The sequence below is a fragment of the Trichosurus vulpecula genome, chromosome 1, assembly GCF_011100635.1.
Source record: "Trichosurus vulpecula isolate mTriVul1 chromosome 1, mTriVul1.pri, whole genome shotgun sequence".
Classification (NCBI taxonomy): domain Eukaryota; kingdom Metazoa; phylum Chordata; class Mammalia; order Diprotodontia; family Phalangeridae; genus Trichosurus; species Trichosurus vulpecula.
In genome coordinates, this window is record NC_050573.1 from 97,409,916 (window position 1) to 97,429,282 (window position 19,367).

Below are 19,367 nucleotides of genomic sequence, written 5' to 3' on the forward strand. Positions count from 1 at the left end.
ACACTCTCTCTCTTTCTCTGTTTCTGTCTCTCCTCTTTCTCCTTGCCTCCCTGCTACACACTCACACACACACACACACACACACACACACACACACACACACTAAACCTATGGGACTGTACAAAACAAGGTTGCTTTTGTTTTCACATGACAACCCTTCATAACATTTGGATCTTGGTTCCCTGGACGGTTGTGAAAGCAATAAGCTTAGGACAGAGGACAACAGATGGTGCGGTGAACCAGATATGATTAATGAGTACAGAAATGGAAAAATTCAGGTGAAGCTATGCATCATAGATGGCCTTTAGAGATTCAAGCCAGATCAGAAAGTGTTTAAATATCTGCCTTTAGTACTGTGTGGCCCTGGCCAGACTGGTCTAATCTTTGTTAGAGCTTCTGTGCCATATATGAAGCAATTGGGGAAGTAGGTGAGACTTATGGCAGTTCTATGGATTACATGTGACATTATGTATATACTGTGACTCTTTTGGCACTATACATAGTTTCAAAGTATAAGCAGTTGAAATGAGCACAGATACTACCTTCTTACCCTAAGTTTAAGGAAGTGCAATGTGTCTCTATGCTAATTATTGAGAAAGGATGTATAATATCAGAATTATTCATTGTGTAGTATTTGACTCAAGCCACTAAGTGATTTCATTAAAAATCTCTAAACATCATTGGCTTAGATGCATCAGAATCTCCTATTTGTCATTTTACACTACTCCAAACAGGGCAGAGCAGTTTAAAACACAAATTACCGTCTGGATGTGGAATTTAAGCTGGGGATGATATAAATTATTGCTCAAAAAATGTAACAAATAAGGAAGGTATGGATCCATATACTACCACCTCCAATTCGAATGTTGTCTTTCTTCCTTTTTTGTGGCACAAGTCACAGAACTCTACTATGAACTATATATGCTGTTTCTGCATTGTTTATTGGACATAGAAAAAAATAGAAGCAAAAGGTGTTCATTTTTTAGTCCTTTTCCTCCTCCATCCAGTTCCTAAAATTCGTCCCTCTTACCCTGACACATCCCCTAAGGTAGTGGGGGGACAGGCCCAAACTACTTAAGCACACACATATCATGGACAGGAATAAGGAAGTTGTTACAATTTCAATACACCTCTTAGGATTAGGGATAAAACCAAAATGAATTCAAGAGAAGCATGGTTGGAGAAGGTTGTTTTATACTCCATTTTAATAACCAGGAAGATTTTCGATAAATGACAGTTCTTGCCTCTCCAGACTCAACTCCACTGTGCTGCTATCTAATTAAAAATTTGACCACCATGAATTTAAGGAGCATTCAATTCCCCCTCATCTAATATTTCTCTGCCCACCTTCAGACCAAGTCTCAGGCTATGGAAGCCATGGAAATCAGGGGCTGATGTAGCATAACTGCCTCAATCAAAAATCTTAGTCCATGCCCTTTGGTGCCTTGCTGCCCCATCCTATGTGAAAATCTAGAAATCTCTCAAGGACTGAAGAATATAAGAAAAAAAACTCTGAGAACCGTATGAATGCACAAAGGTTTTATCTTTTCCCCATGTTTCGCAATTCTGTTTCCACTGGGGCCCTTAAGCTCCCAAGAAATGGAATATGATGCTGCATAAACTCCCTTACACAGGTAAGGCTCTGAAGAGCTTGTAGCTGCTCAGCTATGCTGATCTAGGATTTGTCTTAATCCTCTGTCTGGGGGTGTTGTCTGTGGTACTATATATCGTATCTACGGGAGGTTGTTAGTTAGCAGCTTTGGGGGATTCTTGGTTTCTCTCACAGTCATTTGTGGTCCACAGGTGAGTAATCTCCTTCACTCCAGGGCATGGAGTGAATCTGAAAGAAAATCTGAGCAGGGAAAACGTAACTAGCAGACTGAGTCTCAGATCTACGTACTAGACTTTTCTCATCTAAATCTGGTATGTCATCACTGGAAAAGATTGATTAATGACAGATACCTTTGTAAAAACAAACAAGTAAACAGTAAATGAACATAAAAAACATTCATAATAGAGGGACAGATAGATAGATAGATAGATAGATAGATAGATAGACAGATAGATATGTACCCTTCTCTAACACTGGCACCACTCTAGTACAGGCTCTTATCACATCATGCCTGGACTATATTAATAATCTGTTAGTGGGTTGATCTGAATCATGTCTTTCTCCATTTCAATCCATCTTCTATCCAATCATTGGAATGATTTTTCTTTTTTGTGAGAACTAGGAAGTGGCCCCAGCAAGAAAAAGCTGGACCTTACACCATAAGTATTTTATTTTTTATATAAGTTAATTTACTTATTTTTACTTTTCAACATTCATTTGCACAAGTTTTAAATTTTCTCCCCCTCTTTTCCCTCCCCCTTCCCAAGAGGGCATGCAATCCAATATAGGCTCTACATATACATTTCTATTAAACCTATTTTCACATAAGTCGTGTTGTATAGAAGAACTGGAATAAATGGGAATAACCATGAGAAAGAAAAACATAAAACAAAAGAAAACAAAAAAAGAAAATAGTCTGCTTCAATATGCATTCAGACTCCATATTTCTTTTTCTGGATGTGGATGGCGTTTTCCATCATGAGTCTTTTGGAATTGTTTTAGGTCCTTGCATTGCTGAGAAGAGCTAAGTCTATCAAAGTCAGTCATAGCACACTGGCTGGTACTGTGTATAATGTTTCCCTGGTTCTGCTCACTTCACTCAGCATCAGTTCATATAAATCTTTCCAGGTTTTTCTGAATTCTGCCTGTTCATCATTTCTTATAGCACAATAACATGGAATGATTTTTATTAAAGCACAGATGCTAACATGTACCCCACCCCTTGTCCCTACTCCATAAACTCTAAGGGGTTCCCATTGCCTCCAGGACCAAATACAAAGTGATTTGTTAGGCATTCAAAGCTCTTCATAACCTAGCCCCCTCCTATCTTTCCAGTCTTCTTACACCTTACTTCCCAAAATGTACTCTTCAATCTAGTAACACTGGCCTCCTGGCTGTTCCACAAGCAAAACATTCTATTTCTCTGCTCTAAGCATTTTCTTTATCTCCCACACCTCCCATGCCTCTCTCCTCCTCTGCACTTCCTGACCTGTCTGACTTCCTTTAAGTCCCAACTACAATGCCATCTTTTATTAGAAGCCTTGCCCAACCCTTCTTAATTCTAGCATATTCTCTCTGTGAATTATGTCCTATTTATATGGTATACAGCCTGCTTTGTATATATTTGTTTGCATGTTGTCTTGCCCATCAGAATGTAAACCCTTTCATGGTGAAAAGTCTTTTTCCCTCTTTTTGTATCCTGGGGCTCAGCACATGGCTTGTGGATGGTAGGCACTTAATAAATTTCTGTTGATTGTATTTGATAGGCAGTTAGATGTCACAGCAGATAGAGTACCGGGTCTGGAAACAGAAAGACCTGAGTTCAAAACTGGCTTCAGAAACTTAGCTGTATGACCCAGGGCAAGTCACTTAAAGTCTGTTTGCCTCGTTTTCCTCCACTGTAAAAGGAGAATTAAAAATAGCACCTTGCTCCCAGGATTGTTGTAAGGATCAATTGGATGATATTTGTTAAAGCACTTAGCACTGTGCCTGGCCCGATAGGAACCATATACATGCTAGCTACAATAATGACCATTATTAGTATTGGTATTCTAGATAGATAATTATTGATATTATAGATAATTATCATTATAGGGAGACAATAATTACTTTTATTATAAACAGATAATAATTATTATTATTGTAACTTTAGCTAACATGTATATAACATTTACTGTGCCTGGCACAGTGCTACATGCTTTACAAATATTATCTAATTGGTCCTCACAACGACTTGGGGAGGTAGGTGCTTTTATTATCCCCATTTTACAGTTGAGGAAAATGAGGCAAATACAGTTTAAGTGACTTGCCCTGGGTCAAACAACTAAAAAGTTTCTGAGACTGGTTTGAACTCATGTTTTCTTTTTCCAGATCCAGTACTCTATTATAATTTTTATTGTAGATAGATGGGGCTAGGTGGTATAGTGGATAGAGCTTCTGGACTGGATTCAGAAGGACTCATCTTTATGAGTTCAAATCCCACCTTAGACCCTTACTAAGCTGTTACTTACTGTTTGCCAGAGTTTCTCCTCTGTAAAATGAGCTGGAGAAGGAAATGGCAAACCACTCCAATACCTTTGTCAAGAAAACCCCAGATGTCATGAAGAGTCGGACATGACTGAAAACTGACTGAACAACAACAAAGTATATAAATAATGGTTGCAACATGCTTAATCTAGGACCATAACTGTCTGTTCTTCCCCTTTGGAGACATGCTGCTGTGGAAAGGACGCTGTCTTGGACATCAGGAAACAGATCTAGACCTTGGCTTTCACATACTTAAACCTGTGAAACACTTGTCTAATCACTGGACATCTCTCTTCTTCAGATTTTTCATCTATAAAATAGTGATAATAATACTTCACCATCTACCTCACAAGTTTGTTGAGAGGAAAAATCTTTGTAATGAATGAATAATATAAATTTCACTCTGGCAGGACTCATAGAAGATTAGTCTCAGACAAGAAGACCCAAGTTAAAGTCTTACCTTTTGAACATGCCCTAAGCAATTCATTCAACCTTTCAGAGTTCCTTTATGACTCTTAAAGACTTTAATAGTTGCAAAATGGTTCTGATCTGCCCTGGTACAAGGAGTTTCTTCAATAGGAACTTCCCCTACATTGATGAAATGAGATGTCCAAGCACATATTTATATGTATATGATATATTTTTTTTAAATGCAATTTATTTATTTAACATATTTGGTTTTCAGCATTGATTTTCACAACATTTTGAATTACAAATTTTCTCCCCATTTCTACCCTCCCCCCCACCTCCAAGATGGCTTATATTCTGGTTGCCCTGTTCCCCAGTCAGCCCTCCCCTCTATCACCCCCCTCCCCTCTCATCCCCTTTTCCCTTCCTTTCTTGTAGGGCAAGATAAATTTCTACGCCCCATTGCCTGTGTATCTTATTTTTTAGTTGCATACAAAAACTTTTTTTGTTTTTGAACATCTGATTTTAAAACTTTGAGTTCCAAATTCTCTTCCCTCTTCCCTTCCCACCCACCCTCCCTAAGAAGTTGAGCAATTCAACCTAGGCCACACATGTATTATTATGTATAATCCTTCCACAATACTCATGTTGTGAAAGGCTAACTACATTTTGCTCCTTCCCAACCCATCCTGCTTTATTGAATTTTCTCCCTTGACCCTGTCCCCTTTCCAAAGTGTTTGTTTTGATTACCTCCACCCCCATCTGCCCTCCCCTCCTTCATCCCCCTGCCTTTTATTTTTTTTTTATCTTCCTCCCTCTTCTTTCCTGTGGGGTAAGATACCCAACTGAGTATGTATGGTATTCCCCCTCGGGCCAAATCTGATGAGAGCAAGGTTCACTCATTCCCCCCTCACCTGCCCTCTCCCCTCCTCCCATAGAACTGCTTCCTCTTGCCACCTTTATGCGAGATAATCCACCCCATTCTATCTCTCCCTATCTCCCTCTCTCAGTATGTTACTCTCTCATCCCTTAATTTCATTTTATTTCTTTTAGCTATCTTCCCTTCATCTTCAACTCACCCTGTGTCTGCTCTCTCTCTTTTACATATATATATATATATATATATATAAACACATATATATATATATATACACATACATACACATACATACATATACACATAGATACATACATACATACACATTCACTTATATATATACATAAACATATATATATACATATACATATATATATATATATATATATATATATATATATATATATATATATATGCATATTCCCTTCAACTACCCTAATACTGAGGTCTCATGAATCATACTCATCATCTTTCCATGTAGGAATGTAAACAAAACAGTTCAACTTTAGTAAGTCCCTTGCAATTTCCGTTTCTTGATTACCTTTTCATGCTTCTCTTGATTCTTGTGTTTGAAAGTCAAATTTTCTATTCAGTTCTGGTCTTTTCAGTGAGAAAGCTTGAAAGTCCTCTATTTTATTGAAACTCCATATTTTGCCTTGGAACATGATACTCAGTTTTGCTGGGTAGGTGATTCTAGGTTTTAATCCTAGCTCCATTGACCTCCGGAATATCGCATTCCAAGCCCTTCAATCTCTTAATGTAGAAGCTGCCAAATCTTGGGTTATTCTGATGGGGTTTCCACAATACTCAAATTGTTTCTTTCTGGCTGCCTGCAGTATTTTCTCCTTGATCTGGGAGCTCTGGAATTTGGCAACAATATTCCTAGGAGATTTCTTTTTGGGATCTATTTGAGGAGGCGATCGATGGATTCTTTCAATTTCTATTTTGCCCTGTGGCTCTAGAATATCAGGGCAGTTCTCCTTGATAATTTCCTGAAAGATGGCATCTAGGCTCTTTTTTTGATCATGGCTTTCAGGTAGTCCAATAATTTTTAAATTATCTCTCCTGGATCTATTTTTCAGGTCAGTGGTTTTTCCAAGGAGATATTTCACATTGTCTTCCATTTTTTCATTCCTCTGGTTCTGTTTTATAATATCCTGATTTCTCATAAAGTCACTAGCTTCCACTTGCTCCAATCTAATTTTTAAAGTAGTATTTTCTTCAGTGGTCTTTTGGACCTCCTTTTCCATTTGGCTAATTCTGCCTTTCAAGGCATTCTTCTCCTCATTGGCTTTTTGGAGCTCTTTTGCCATTTGAGTTATTCTGTTTTTTAAGGTGTTGTTTTCTTCAGTGTATTTTTCAGTATTTTTTTGGGTCTCCTTTAGCAAGTCATTGACTTGTTTTTCATGGTTTTCTCGCATCCTTCTCATTTCTCTTCCCAATTTTTCCTCTACTTCTCTAACTTGCTTTTCCAAATCCTTTTTGAGTTCTTCTATGGCCTGGGGCCAGTTCATGTTTTTCTTGGAGGCTTTGGTTGTAGGCTCTATGACTTTGTTGTCTTCTTTAGGCTGTATGTTTTGTTCTTCTTTGTCACCAAAGAAAGAATCCAAAGTCTGAGACAGAATCTGGGCGCGTTTTCGCTGCCTAGCCATATTCCCAACCAACTAACTTGACCCTTGAGTTTTTCAGTGGGGTATGACTGCTGGTAGACTAACGAGTTCTATGTTCTACGTTTGGGGGGGAGGTGCCAGCTCTGTCAGAGCCGCACTCCTCATTCCCCAAGGACCCCCAGTCCAGACTGGACTTAGATCTTCAGCGGGCTGTTGCACTCCTGCTCTGATACTCCACTTAATTCCTCCCACCAGGTGGGCCTGGAGCCGGAAGTAACAACAGCTGTAGCTGCCCCACCTCTGCTGCCCCCGGGGCTGGAAGCCGAACCGCGAACTCCTTCCACTCCTGCAGCTTTTCCCACTAACCTTCTCTGCAGTCTTTGGTGTTTGTGGGTCGAGGGGTCTGGTAACTGCCGCAGCTCACATATTCAGGGCGCTAGGGCCCCCTCCGCCCGGCTTCTGGTCTGGATCGTCCACGCCACTCAGGCTGGGCTCTGCTCCACTCTGTTCCCATCTCCTAGCTCCCAGCTCCCAGCTCCGTGTGGAATAGACCTCACCCAGAGTCCATCCAGGCTGTCCTGGGCTGGAGCCCTGCTTCCCTCTGCTGTTCTGTGGGTTCTGCCATTCTAGAATTGGTTCAGAGCCATTTTTATAGGTTTTTGGAGGGACTCGGGTACGGAGCTCACTCTGGTCAGTGCTTACCAGCTGCCATCTTCGCCTAGCATCGTGTATGATATATTTATTTTTACTTGAATCTAAGTGAGTCCAAATTAAAACAGAGAGAGACAGGGAAATTCAGAGTCCAATCTATAACTGAGCAAGTATCCCTTCACACTATATTTGACAAGTCACCCTGGGGCCATTGCCAGTCATCTCAACTTTTGCCCTACCACAAGACTCCAATTACTGTAGAGGAGAGAGTGAGGCAGATGAGTTTGCACAGCCCTGCCTTATTTACATCGAATTCGACTGAAAGTCATCACCCTCATGATGTCATTAGCCTTCTTTGAGAATGAAGGATGAACAACAAGTGACCATCTAGGCTTTTCTTGAATACCTTCAGTGATATGGAGCTCAGTGTTTTATAAGATATCCCATACCACTTTGTGAGCTCTAAATCTTAGGAAATTTAAATATTTTTTCTTTGATTTCTCTTCTTTTTCCTCTTCAAAGAAGCCTACAATTGCCTATTAGGAGCTTTGATCTACAGTTCCCAGTTATGCCTCTAGGTACAGGCAGTACAGCTAATTCCTTCTTCCATCTGAGAGTCCTTCAAATACCTCAAGATAGTGATCCTATCTTTTCTTCCCCAGTTTAAACATCTCCAGTTCCTTTAGTCAGATGATTTTTATGCCCTTTGACATCCTTGCTGCCCTCCTCTAGAGTCTCTCCAATTAATGAATATCCTTCCTAAAATGTGGCTCCCAGAACTGTACATGCTATTCTAGGCAAGTTCTGACCAAATCAGAAAAGACATGGTATCACTTCCCTATGACCGTATACTATATTACTATATTACTATATTCATGTAGTCTAATAGCACCTTAGCTTTCTTAGATGCTATATGAAGCTGTTTAATATAATTGAATTTGCAATCCCCTAAAATCTCCAGATTTTTTAAAATGGATAACAATCTATTCACAACCCATGCCCCCAATATTTTATTTGTAATGCTGACTAAAAAAACCCTTAAATTTCATGTTTATCCCTGTTAAATCCTATACTACAAGATTCTGATCCATATTGTATCTTGTCAAAGGTTTTGTGGACCCTGACTGTATAATACAATGTGTTACTATCTCCTCAGCCTTTTGGAGAATGAAATTATTAAAGCAAATTAAGACCATATTAATTTGGATTTCGACAGGAGCTCTGGAGATGCTGATTATGAGCAGAGAGGCTTTTGGCAATCTAATGTCCTGTCTGTGAAGAGTGATATTCCTCAAGAATTTAAGTCAATAATCATTTACTAAGCAGCACTCTGTGCCATGCACTGTGCTAACAATTAGAGATAGGAAGAAAGGCAAAAAACATGAACTTGCATTCTAATAGGGAAGACATCTATGCCCCCATTTGATATGGGAAATTACTAGCATCTGGTGGGGGACGGCCAGCATCCTACTTAAGCTCTTGAGAGACTAGAACTAATTCTTAAAAGAATCCAGGAAAACTATCCACTAGATTCTCAAAGCCACTTCCTGCTAGCTCCTAGCCTTTGATGAGGATGGCATCAGGTAAATTCTGGAGGCAAGGAGAATTAGAAATGAAAAGAACCAGTACCATATAAATGATACTAAGTGGGACAGACAAAGTAACTTGATTCTGACAATTGAATGTTGGCTCTGTTCTTTGCTGAGAAATCAAAGCTGTATTGTTGAAGTATTTATGTGACCGATTGCTCTGGATTCCAGTTTTCAGGTGGGAATACAGCAGTGTCTTGCCAAACTCTCTGTAATTCTGCACATCAGCTGAAGAAAGGGAATAGTTCAATCGTTATAAAAAGTCTCTTGCCACATACATGAGATGTTTGGGTAGAGATGAAGGATTAGACAGTGTACAGGCCATGAAATCCTGTAAAAGCCTATATATTGAAGTGTGGTGTCTAAAAGACTGTGGAGAATTTGAAATTGATGATGCCACTTCAGTTTTATTGGAGGAAAAAGTCATCATTTTTTACCTAGATGGAAGTGTGAACAGTTAATCAGGCAAGGCATCATGTTCTGTCATAACAGCATCCTGAAAACATTGGCATAATTTCTTCTTTAGTATAGTGCTGGATCTGCCCTAGTTTAAACATTCACTCTTCACTTTAGTTCATTGTGCTCCTAAAAATTAGAAACAAACCTTTTCAACATAATTTTGAGAAGTTTCACTTTTGTGTAATGTAGTTTGCTAACTCTGAGAGTTCACACACATGTGTGTATATATAATAATTGTATGTATATGTAATGTATATAATGTGTGTGTATTTATGTACACACACACACACACACACTTCTCAATAAACTGGCTGCTCTTCTCTCCTATGAGCAAAGGGGGTTGTGGTAAATAGTCCTGATAGGATCCCTGTTGGCTCTATTTGGTAAACTGACAAGTTGCCCAGTCTCTCAATACCTTTGTATGGGTTAGCTTTTCATCAGCCAGCTAACGTTTTAGTCCCTGGACAGATGAAAGCAATCTTTTCCTTCCATTTTTCAGACATAAGAATCTGGTAGTATCCACTACACAAGTCCAAGACTAAAAGCACCTGGCTGCCTAATGGACAATCCAGAGCATCTTGTATCTGGGCATAATACATTGGTCTACTTTAGGTATCTTGTAGAAAGTTCAGGAATCTACAAACAATTGCATCTTTCCTTTTTTAGGGACCATAAATATGGGTGATGCAAAAGGGCTGCTGGATTCTGTGATAATGCAATAAACCAGCATTTCTTTGAGATGGCTTCTGAGATCTTCGAAGAGATATAGAGGAATTCCCCCTAGATTTTTATCTGAATAGTGGGGAATTAGTGAGCTGGATTCTATTGGTTTTACCTCAAACACATCCCACATCCACTCACACAATAAACAGCACACCTGTTTTCTTGGTGAGTTCCAGCCTTAATGTGTCCTACCACTTTTTTGGTACCAGGGAATCCAGCTTCTGGGGTATGGCCACTCTAGCCTGTGCATGCTACAGCTTTCTGGAGTGACTGATTAGAAATGGATGAATCTGGTGGACACCAAAGGTGGAAAGCAGCTCTGCAAAGGGCTCTGCAGCCCTAACAGCAGACATACTGGTTTTCCTTGAACACTCCTACGCCGATGTTTTTCAGCATGACGTTTTCAGTGATGGTGCCAGACACTTTCAATAATGACAAAAATGGTATCAAGGTCACTTACTGCACTAAAGGCATATTATTTAACTTGAAAAGGCTACAAACCAAGATTAAAGAGGAAGGAGAGTTAGGGTGACTTTTTGTTGACAGATGATTATGCATTGAATGCAGCCTCTGAGGCTGAGATGTACCAAACCATGGATTGATTCTCTGTTACTTGTGCTAATCTTGGCATAATTAACACCAAGAAAATGGAGGTTATCCATTAGCCAGAACCATACTTTCAATCCATGGAATCATCAGTTACAGCAAATGGAGAAATTTTGAGTGCTGTGGATAAGTTCACTTATCTTGTTATTATATTTTCCAGGAACGTGCACATAGATGATGAGCCTGACACATGCATTACCAGACCTAGTTTAGTGTTTGAGAGGCTGTGAAGGAAAGTGTAGGAAGGAAGAGGTATTAGACTGCCTACCAAACTAAAATTCTCCAGAGTCATTGTGCTGACCTTATTGTTGTATGCCTGAGAAACCTACATGGTATATCAGCACCATGCCAGGAAACTCAATTGCTTCCATTTGAATTGACTTAGAAATGTTCTAAAGATCACCTGGCAAGATAAAGTACCAAATACTGAGGCCCTTTCTCAAGCTGAACTGCCAAGCATTCAAACTGTACTGCAGAGACTGCAACTTCAATGGGCTGGCCATGTAGCCTGAAAGCCAAACATATATTTGTGTAAAAGACTATTTTACAGAGAACTCACAGAAGGCAAGCACTCACACAGAAGTTAGAAGAAGTGGTTACAAAGATACTTTCAAGGTCTCTCTTAAGAACTTTGGAATCCATTGTGACACATGAGAGACACTGGCATGGTACTACCAGCATGGTGTGCCCACATCAAAGAAGGCACTGTGCTCTATGAACAAACCAGAATTGCAGTAGCACAAAAGAAATGTGAGATGTGCAAATTGAAAGAAACCTATACTCCAATGTTCATATGAACTATTTATGCCCAACCTGTGGTAAAGCCTCCTGAGCTCTTTTTGCTCTGATCGGCCATGGTCAGACACACTGTACCTTGACCCCAGCATAGTGATGTCATTTTGGTCCTCTTTGAGAATGGAAGACAACAACCAGGGAGTCCCCAAAGTCAAATACCAAAGGAACCAGCCCAGAGGCTGAACAGTTATTGGTCCAGTGATGTTCATTAGAATCTCTTGTCTCTATCTGAGATAGATAGATAGATAGATAGATAGATAGATAGATAGACAGATAGATAGATGTAGACAGATCTGCACAGTTTCTGGATGATAGAAGTGTGCAGGTAGTGGATCCAAGCTTATAATTTGTAGTATCCTGCTAGGATTTTGAAAAGTCTAGAATTCATTTCACTCAGTGCTGACACTCCAGTGAGTGTTGGGGGTGAGGGTCTGAACATACCAGAGTCACCATACCTGATTTCCTGTTGACACCAACAACTCTGTTAAGAAATTTCAAGCCAATTTGGATGTATGGCATGTATGAATATTCTTTATAACTCAAAACTCCAAGTTCAAATCTTGTCATAGACCTTAAAGGTATTTTACCCAAATATCCATCATTAAAAGATAAGAAAATTGGGGCAGCTAGGTGGCACAGTGAGTAGAGCGCCGGCCCTGGAGTCAGGAGGACCTGAATTCAAATACGACCTCAGACACTTGACACATTTATTAGCTGTGTGACCTTAGGCAAGTCGCTTGACCCCAATTGCCCTGCCCCCCCCAAAAAAAAACAAATAAAAGACAAGAAAATGAAGGTAAATTGGTAAAAAGATCCATTGTTCAAGATAATATTGCAGTCCACATTGTCAATTTTTACCATCTCTTCCACATGAAGGCCTATGAGTCCAGGTAGAATAGACTTGTAAGAAACTGATGATAAACTCAGTGTCACTGTGCTCTTGTCCCAGGGTGGCTTTGTTCCCTGGACTCATTCTGGTTTCCTAAAGCTGGATCAGAATATTTTTAACTTCTTCATGACTAATGCTGTATTTTCTTTGCTAGTACAGCTGTAGAAGTATTGCCTTCTAATCATTATTTTTTTAAAAAATATGAATTTGTTACTCTATTTAGCACCTGATGGAAGTGTTCTTATGCCAGACTTTTTTGCCATACACTCCCTTGGTTCTCTACACATCCAAGGAGAATTGGATTGTGTACCAGTCTATCTCTCACTTTGTTGTCTTCGATCTGTATCTGCAGCTCAGCACTGGTGATCTTGTTGTCCTGCTTTTCTTCTGTGGTCCTCACATGAGAAGGCCTGGAGCCTTCTGAGATAGCTCTGTGAAATATATTGATCCTTGAGGCTTAGGAGTCCTTGTCTGAACTCAGACATTATTGGCAATGGTTTCTTGACTGCATAGATGTGATGACATCAAATACATAAGGGTCACGTATCAAGAGTTGGCTCAATCTCGGCAGTGAAAGTTTTTTCCTCTACTTTTTCAGGACTCATGGCACCTATAATTTAAAAATAATTCTATCCCTATCAGTCTCTGCAATCACTGCTCCATCCTGAGGAGAAACTCCATAGGCAAAATTAACATAGGGGTCTTCTAATCTGCCAGCCTCAAACATCTCAGCTAATGTTTATGTACTTCCATGTTAGGTATCATCTAGCCTTCCTCTGTGAGGTTATTCATGGCCACTGCAACTACATTCTTTGGGCTATCTGTCAGTCTTGTTGCTTTGTCGGTCTCAGGGGGCCTTCCCATGAACTCTTGCTTCTCCAATCCAAGTCTCTCACAATTGTGCTCCTAGGGCATATGGCTCACTTTCAGAGAACGTGACAGTTTGGGGGCCTGGTGTCTATCTACGGCAGAGAGTATGACCTGAACCTGACTTATAGATGAAATGGAGTTCCTGAATTTAATTGTGACATACAGTATCTCTATAGAAATATCTCTTTTAATTAGAAGGACTTCTGTCTCTTAAAGAAATTCCTCATCCTCAGCAGTTGGACAAGTAAGACATTCTCAGAAATGACTCCCCACTGTCATTTCCTCAGGCATATCTCCAAGGTCAAAATTCTCAGGCAAGACAAGAAAAACTTTCCAAGTTGCCTCAACTGTCTTAACCTAAGTGGCCTAATTGTACAATTTCCTGATCCTTTCACTTTGCTGCCAAATATCCTTATTCTTAATGTCTCCTTCTAATTTGGGGAAACCTCTATGTTTTTCAACTACAAAAGAAATAGAGTAGTACTCAGTTATCTTTGCTCCCATCATTTTTAGAGATTGATTCACATGTGTCCCCATTAATACATAAATATTAATATAATTAGAAAATGTACAGAATTATAGCAACAATGGCCTATTTTCATTGTATTGTGTGTATATATACATATATAGCATATATATGTATATATATATATTATGCACATATACAATATTGTACATGTGTATAGATATACATATATTACATATATATATATACACACACATGCTTTTGTTTATAATACAACAGTACTGCAGAAATATTTTGTCATGAAAACAATGCCAAAGTCTTTGTCATATATCACCATGTAGCAATTAATAATACATATAGTAGCATTCAGACTCTTAAGAAATATAGCAACAAATTCAGTACTTGTATAATAATATTTTCATGAAACCAAACCAGTTTAGATAAGCTTGTTTCAACTCCACTTACAAAAAGGAAAGAAAACAAAAATAAAAATAAAATTTATAAAATTACAATATATGATCCGGAAGAAATAAAATTGTGTGAATCTAAAGAAAATCTGCTTCTTATAAAAAAAGAAAAATGTAAAGTACTTTCCAGAATGAAGAGAAAAAAAATCCCTTTTCTGAGACAGAATTAATCACAACAACCCACATGAAACTTTCTAGGTTAAACAAGTTTCCCAGCCTCTCAAACTCCTTGCCTGAGATTGCATCCATTCAGGTGCAATGGTTTAGGAAAGAAATGAGGCAAAGGAGATGGCCTTAGGACTCATCAACCCAATTCCAGGAATACAAAAATATAAACAAACCAAAAACAGTGGGCATTATCAAAGTAAGGCTACCCATTTCAGTGGTCACTCAATCAAAGCCTGAGTGGTTTGGGATAGAAAGGTATACTGAAAAAAAAACCACAAAAAAAAAAAACAAAAAGAAAGAAACAAAAACAATGGGCTGCTCTTGTGGAAAAATACTGAAGAAGCAGAGGATGGGAAAAGAAGGACCCAAGGCTTTTTGAAAAACTAGCTGTACAAATTCACAAATTCTTGCAAAATTATGTGACTGGAAATTATAACCCCAGTGTGGATTTGGGGCTTTAGTTTCACAAGTAATCTTTATTCAGTGATTTCAGGACAAGGAATAGACATGTTATTTATGATTGTTGTTACTGTTTATTCTTGGTTTTTTAAGAGATTTCCAGAAGGGAAATAATTTGTTTTACCTTGCCTGGCATAAAGTAGGTTCTTAACAAATGCTCGTTCAATGACTGAGTGACATTACCTTAAGCCTCAAATTTAAGACTTGAATTCTTATTATGTGTTAAGTAGTGGCAACTACTGGTGAAATGTCTTATCAGTTTTCAGGTTTATCAGAGACAAATATCCAGATAAAATGAAGTCAGAGGGACATATTTCAGGGTCAGAAAAATATTTTTGTTTTCCACAGTTTTTCTGACAAAATACTTTGACAATGTTTATCTCATTTTATCATATTTTTGGATGATGAGGGGATCGTATTATTTTAATATTTATTAGCATTAGTATTTGTTTATTTACTCTGAATTTACTTACCTGTGGGAATATTTGGCTGCAAGCTTTTCAGCGTGAGACTTTATTCTTTTTCTCTTTGCAATTCCAGTACACTGCTCATTCTAAGTATGTAATAAATGCCCTTGACTTGAAATAAAGGGTAGTTTTTTGTTGGAATTTTGCATATTTGTAGTATTATTGTTTTTAATTGCATATTGTAAAGAATTCCATTTTGGCCATAACAAATGCTCAAGTAGAATTAAGTAATGGGGAAAATTTGTGCCTTTTAGACATAAAATATGCCAGATATATACATACACATCTATAAATTCACTATAAACATCATTGTATCCATATGTGTGTGCTTATATATCAATACCATGCTTTTAGTCATTCTTGTTCTGATTAATTCCTTTTATGACATAGCTTATTAGCAAATCATAGTAAATGCATTTTTCTTAGTATCTAATTGAATTCTTGAATATTTCATTTATCCTTGAAAGATTGGCAAAAAAGTCCCTGGACAACAAATAATTCCACATTTTGATTAACATCTCTCCCATGCTTGGGATAGACATCCCCCTAATTCAGCGAAGGGTTTGAGGCTCTTTGGTTACCCTCAGCCTGGTTTAGCCTGTCTGCCACGATGGTTTAACAAGGTGTGGTTGCTGCAGGTGCTATAGCTTCTTGGAGCCATGGGGGAAAGTTGGATGAAGGTGGACAGCAAAGGTAGATGAGCAGCCCTGAAAAGTGCTCAGCAAGTCCTCACACCAGAGGTGCTGTTAGTCCTCCTTGAATAGCCACCTGTTATTATACTGATATAGGGAATTCCTTGGTGAGGAAATTCCTGTGTCTAGGCAGAGAAAGCCTAGGACTTTGTCCAACACTTAGAAAGTTGGCTAAAGCATCTGCTCTAGAATCTTAGACACAAGGGAGTCCCCCAAACTCCATATCTTTCAGGTTCATAATGTGCTACTTTGTCATTACACTGTCCTGTTTCCTACTCTTTCAAACTTTAGTTTTACCTCAAAAGGGTCAAAGGGTCTATCATTCACAATCATTACGAGAGCCATAGGAAGTTCCTGAAATTTCCCAGTTTCAAAAACTCCCAAGCTGTTTCATATTGTTATGAGAGAAATATCTCCTTTTCGTGTTAATTGATGCTGAAATATATCTACCACAATACAGAAATTATAGAGGTTTTATGGTGGGGCACACGATCATGTCTCAGATAAAAAATGAAACCTGCATAAAGATTGGGATCCTATCAAGGCCTCTAATAGTAAAAAAAATATGTCAGAGTAACAGAGAAATAATGATTTTACATATTACAATCTTGTACATTCCTCTTTGGCCATAAAAATTAAAGAAAAGAAAGAGTCATAATCCTATGCTTCTAACATATAAGTTGAAAAAAAAACTTACACAGAGTCATGATTTCATTTATCCCATAAGGAAACAAGTCTAGTTCAACAGACTCTATAGATAAACTAAATCAGGTTCCTGGTTAAACTCCATTTAGAGGATTCACAAGGAAGAAATTGAAAGGGGAGATGTACATGTTATCAAGATTACCAAGAAACTTGGAGCAGGGAAATCCTTCCTTACACAGTTAGGGAGGGGAACTAACAAATAACTAAATCACTTTTTGGGCCTCAAATTCCCCTTAGGTTTCTATGTGAGGAATGTCAGTCTTTCTTTAACACTATTATTTTGTGGATCAGGGTTTTGTAAAATGAGGTTAATATCAACTGAAGATAAGCCCTCAGTTAACCAAAAGTTGCAGGAAGAAATGCTTTGAGCCCTGAATAATAAAAACAAATAAAAGGAAATCAAAAATTCCCACAACAATGTACTCCATGTTGGCTTCTGTGAATCTTGTAACTGAGCAGGCCCACATACGAAACAAAAATTATAATCAAATACCCTTCTATCCCATGTCTATTTGCCCTTCAATTGGTACTTAGGATAGACATGCTTTCTAGCAATGTCATTGGCTTAAAGTATTGAAATATTCTTACATGGCTTAAGCCATATAAGCCAATAATTAAATTAATTCCATAGAGGCTAAGAGCAAATAAGAAATTTGGTACTGGAAGGCCTGTTGTTTAGATAGAGAGATAAAACAAGTCCCCCCGAAGAGAAGACACACAATTTTTTACATTTAGATGAAAAGTCTTCTCTGAATAATGTCTTCTTCTGCTCCTATTTGAAAAGGAGGAAACCTACGGAAGAGAACCTTAAAGAGGCTATAAATTCACAGCTTCTTCCTGTTTTAATAACAAAAGGCAGGGATTTCATGATTTGTCATTGAAAAATTGAAGATAGTATTATGTAGTAGAAAATGATAAATTTGATGTTAGAGGCCCTCAGGATCTCATGATGTAGTGAAGCTGGAGAGCATTCAGGATGGTTAAAACCCATGTCATATAATAATAGTAGCTAGCATTTATATAGTACATTTTTAGTCAGGAAGACCAGAGATTGAAATCTGTCTCCAATATTTACCAGCTATGTAACACTGGATAAGTCTCTGTGCTCCAGTTAAAGCAGGGATAATAACAATACCTACCACATGGTTTTCTTGTGAGGATCAAAACAGTCAAATGTATAAAGTATTTTGCAAACCTTCAAGAACTATATAAATAATAGCAATTATTATTAATTGTCACAATGACCCTGTGTAGATACTGTTATCTGTATTTTTACAGATAGGAAAACTGACAAGAAGAGAAGCTAAGTGACTTGGTACACATGCTTAATAAGTGGACAAGACAAGATTCAAACTCAGGTCTTCCTGACTCAAAATCTAGCACCCTCTCATCCATTACTCCACCTATGTGTTTCATAGGAGGACTGCAAACAAATAAAGGAAACAAGCATGAGTCCGTTCAGATGTGCCAGACACTGTGCTTTACAAATATTATTTCATCTGATCCTCCCAACAACCCTGTGAGGTTGAAGGAACTGGGGATATTGAGCCTTTTCTGTTGGCCCCAAAGAGCAGAACCAAGAACAATTGTTGGGAATTACAAAGAGGCCAATTAATACTTGACGTCAGTAAAAAACAAAAACCAAAAAAAAACCAAAAAAAAACTATTTAAAAATTAGAGATGTCCATTTGAAATATTCTGCCTTGGGAGATAGTAGGTCCACAGATCACTTTCATTAGAGGTCTTCAAGCAAAGGCTAGACAAGCTAGTCAAATTTTAGCAGAATTATTTTTCTGTCATTAGTTACACTAGGTGGTCACAGAGATCTCTTTCAACTCTAAAGTCTTCCTGATGGAGCTCACAGTTTAGGAAGGGGAAAGGCCATGGGCGTAAAGAACTACAATACACAATGTTGCATGAGAATTGCATTAGGAAGGTGCAAACAAAGGGTTGGTGGGATATTTGAAGTTTAAACACTATATAACATTTACAAAAAAGTTCTTTTCCTCACAGGATTCCAATGAGAAAAGGACTGGATTATTTTTCCCCTTACTTCACAGATGAGAAACCTGAAGCATGAAGAAGTCAGATGGTCTGCCTTTAGTGACAGAGCCAATAAGTGCTGGAGTGGGGATGCAAACTTTGATCCATGGTAACCATGCTTTCTTGTTGATCAGCCCACTGGAACTCTGTCCTCCTCTACTCCCTGTTTTTTTTTTCTCTCTTCAATAACCCAAATGTGTGAGCGTGGTCCTACTCATAGTTTGGGGGCATAGTCATAATTGTTGAGAACAGAAACCATTTACTTTTTTTTTCCTCCAACTGCCT

The 19,367-nt window shown here is 38.3% G+C and overlaps 1 pseudogene; it reads left to right on the forward strand.

Moving 5' to 3' along the window:
• LOC118834066 overlaps window positions 1-9,787 on the forward strand; it is a 43,754-nt pseudogene extending 33,967 nt beyond the window's left edge.
• Window positions 9,788-19,367: the final 9,580 nt, after the last annotated feature.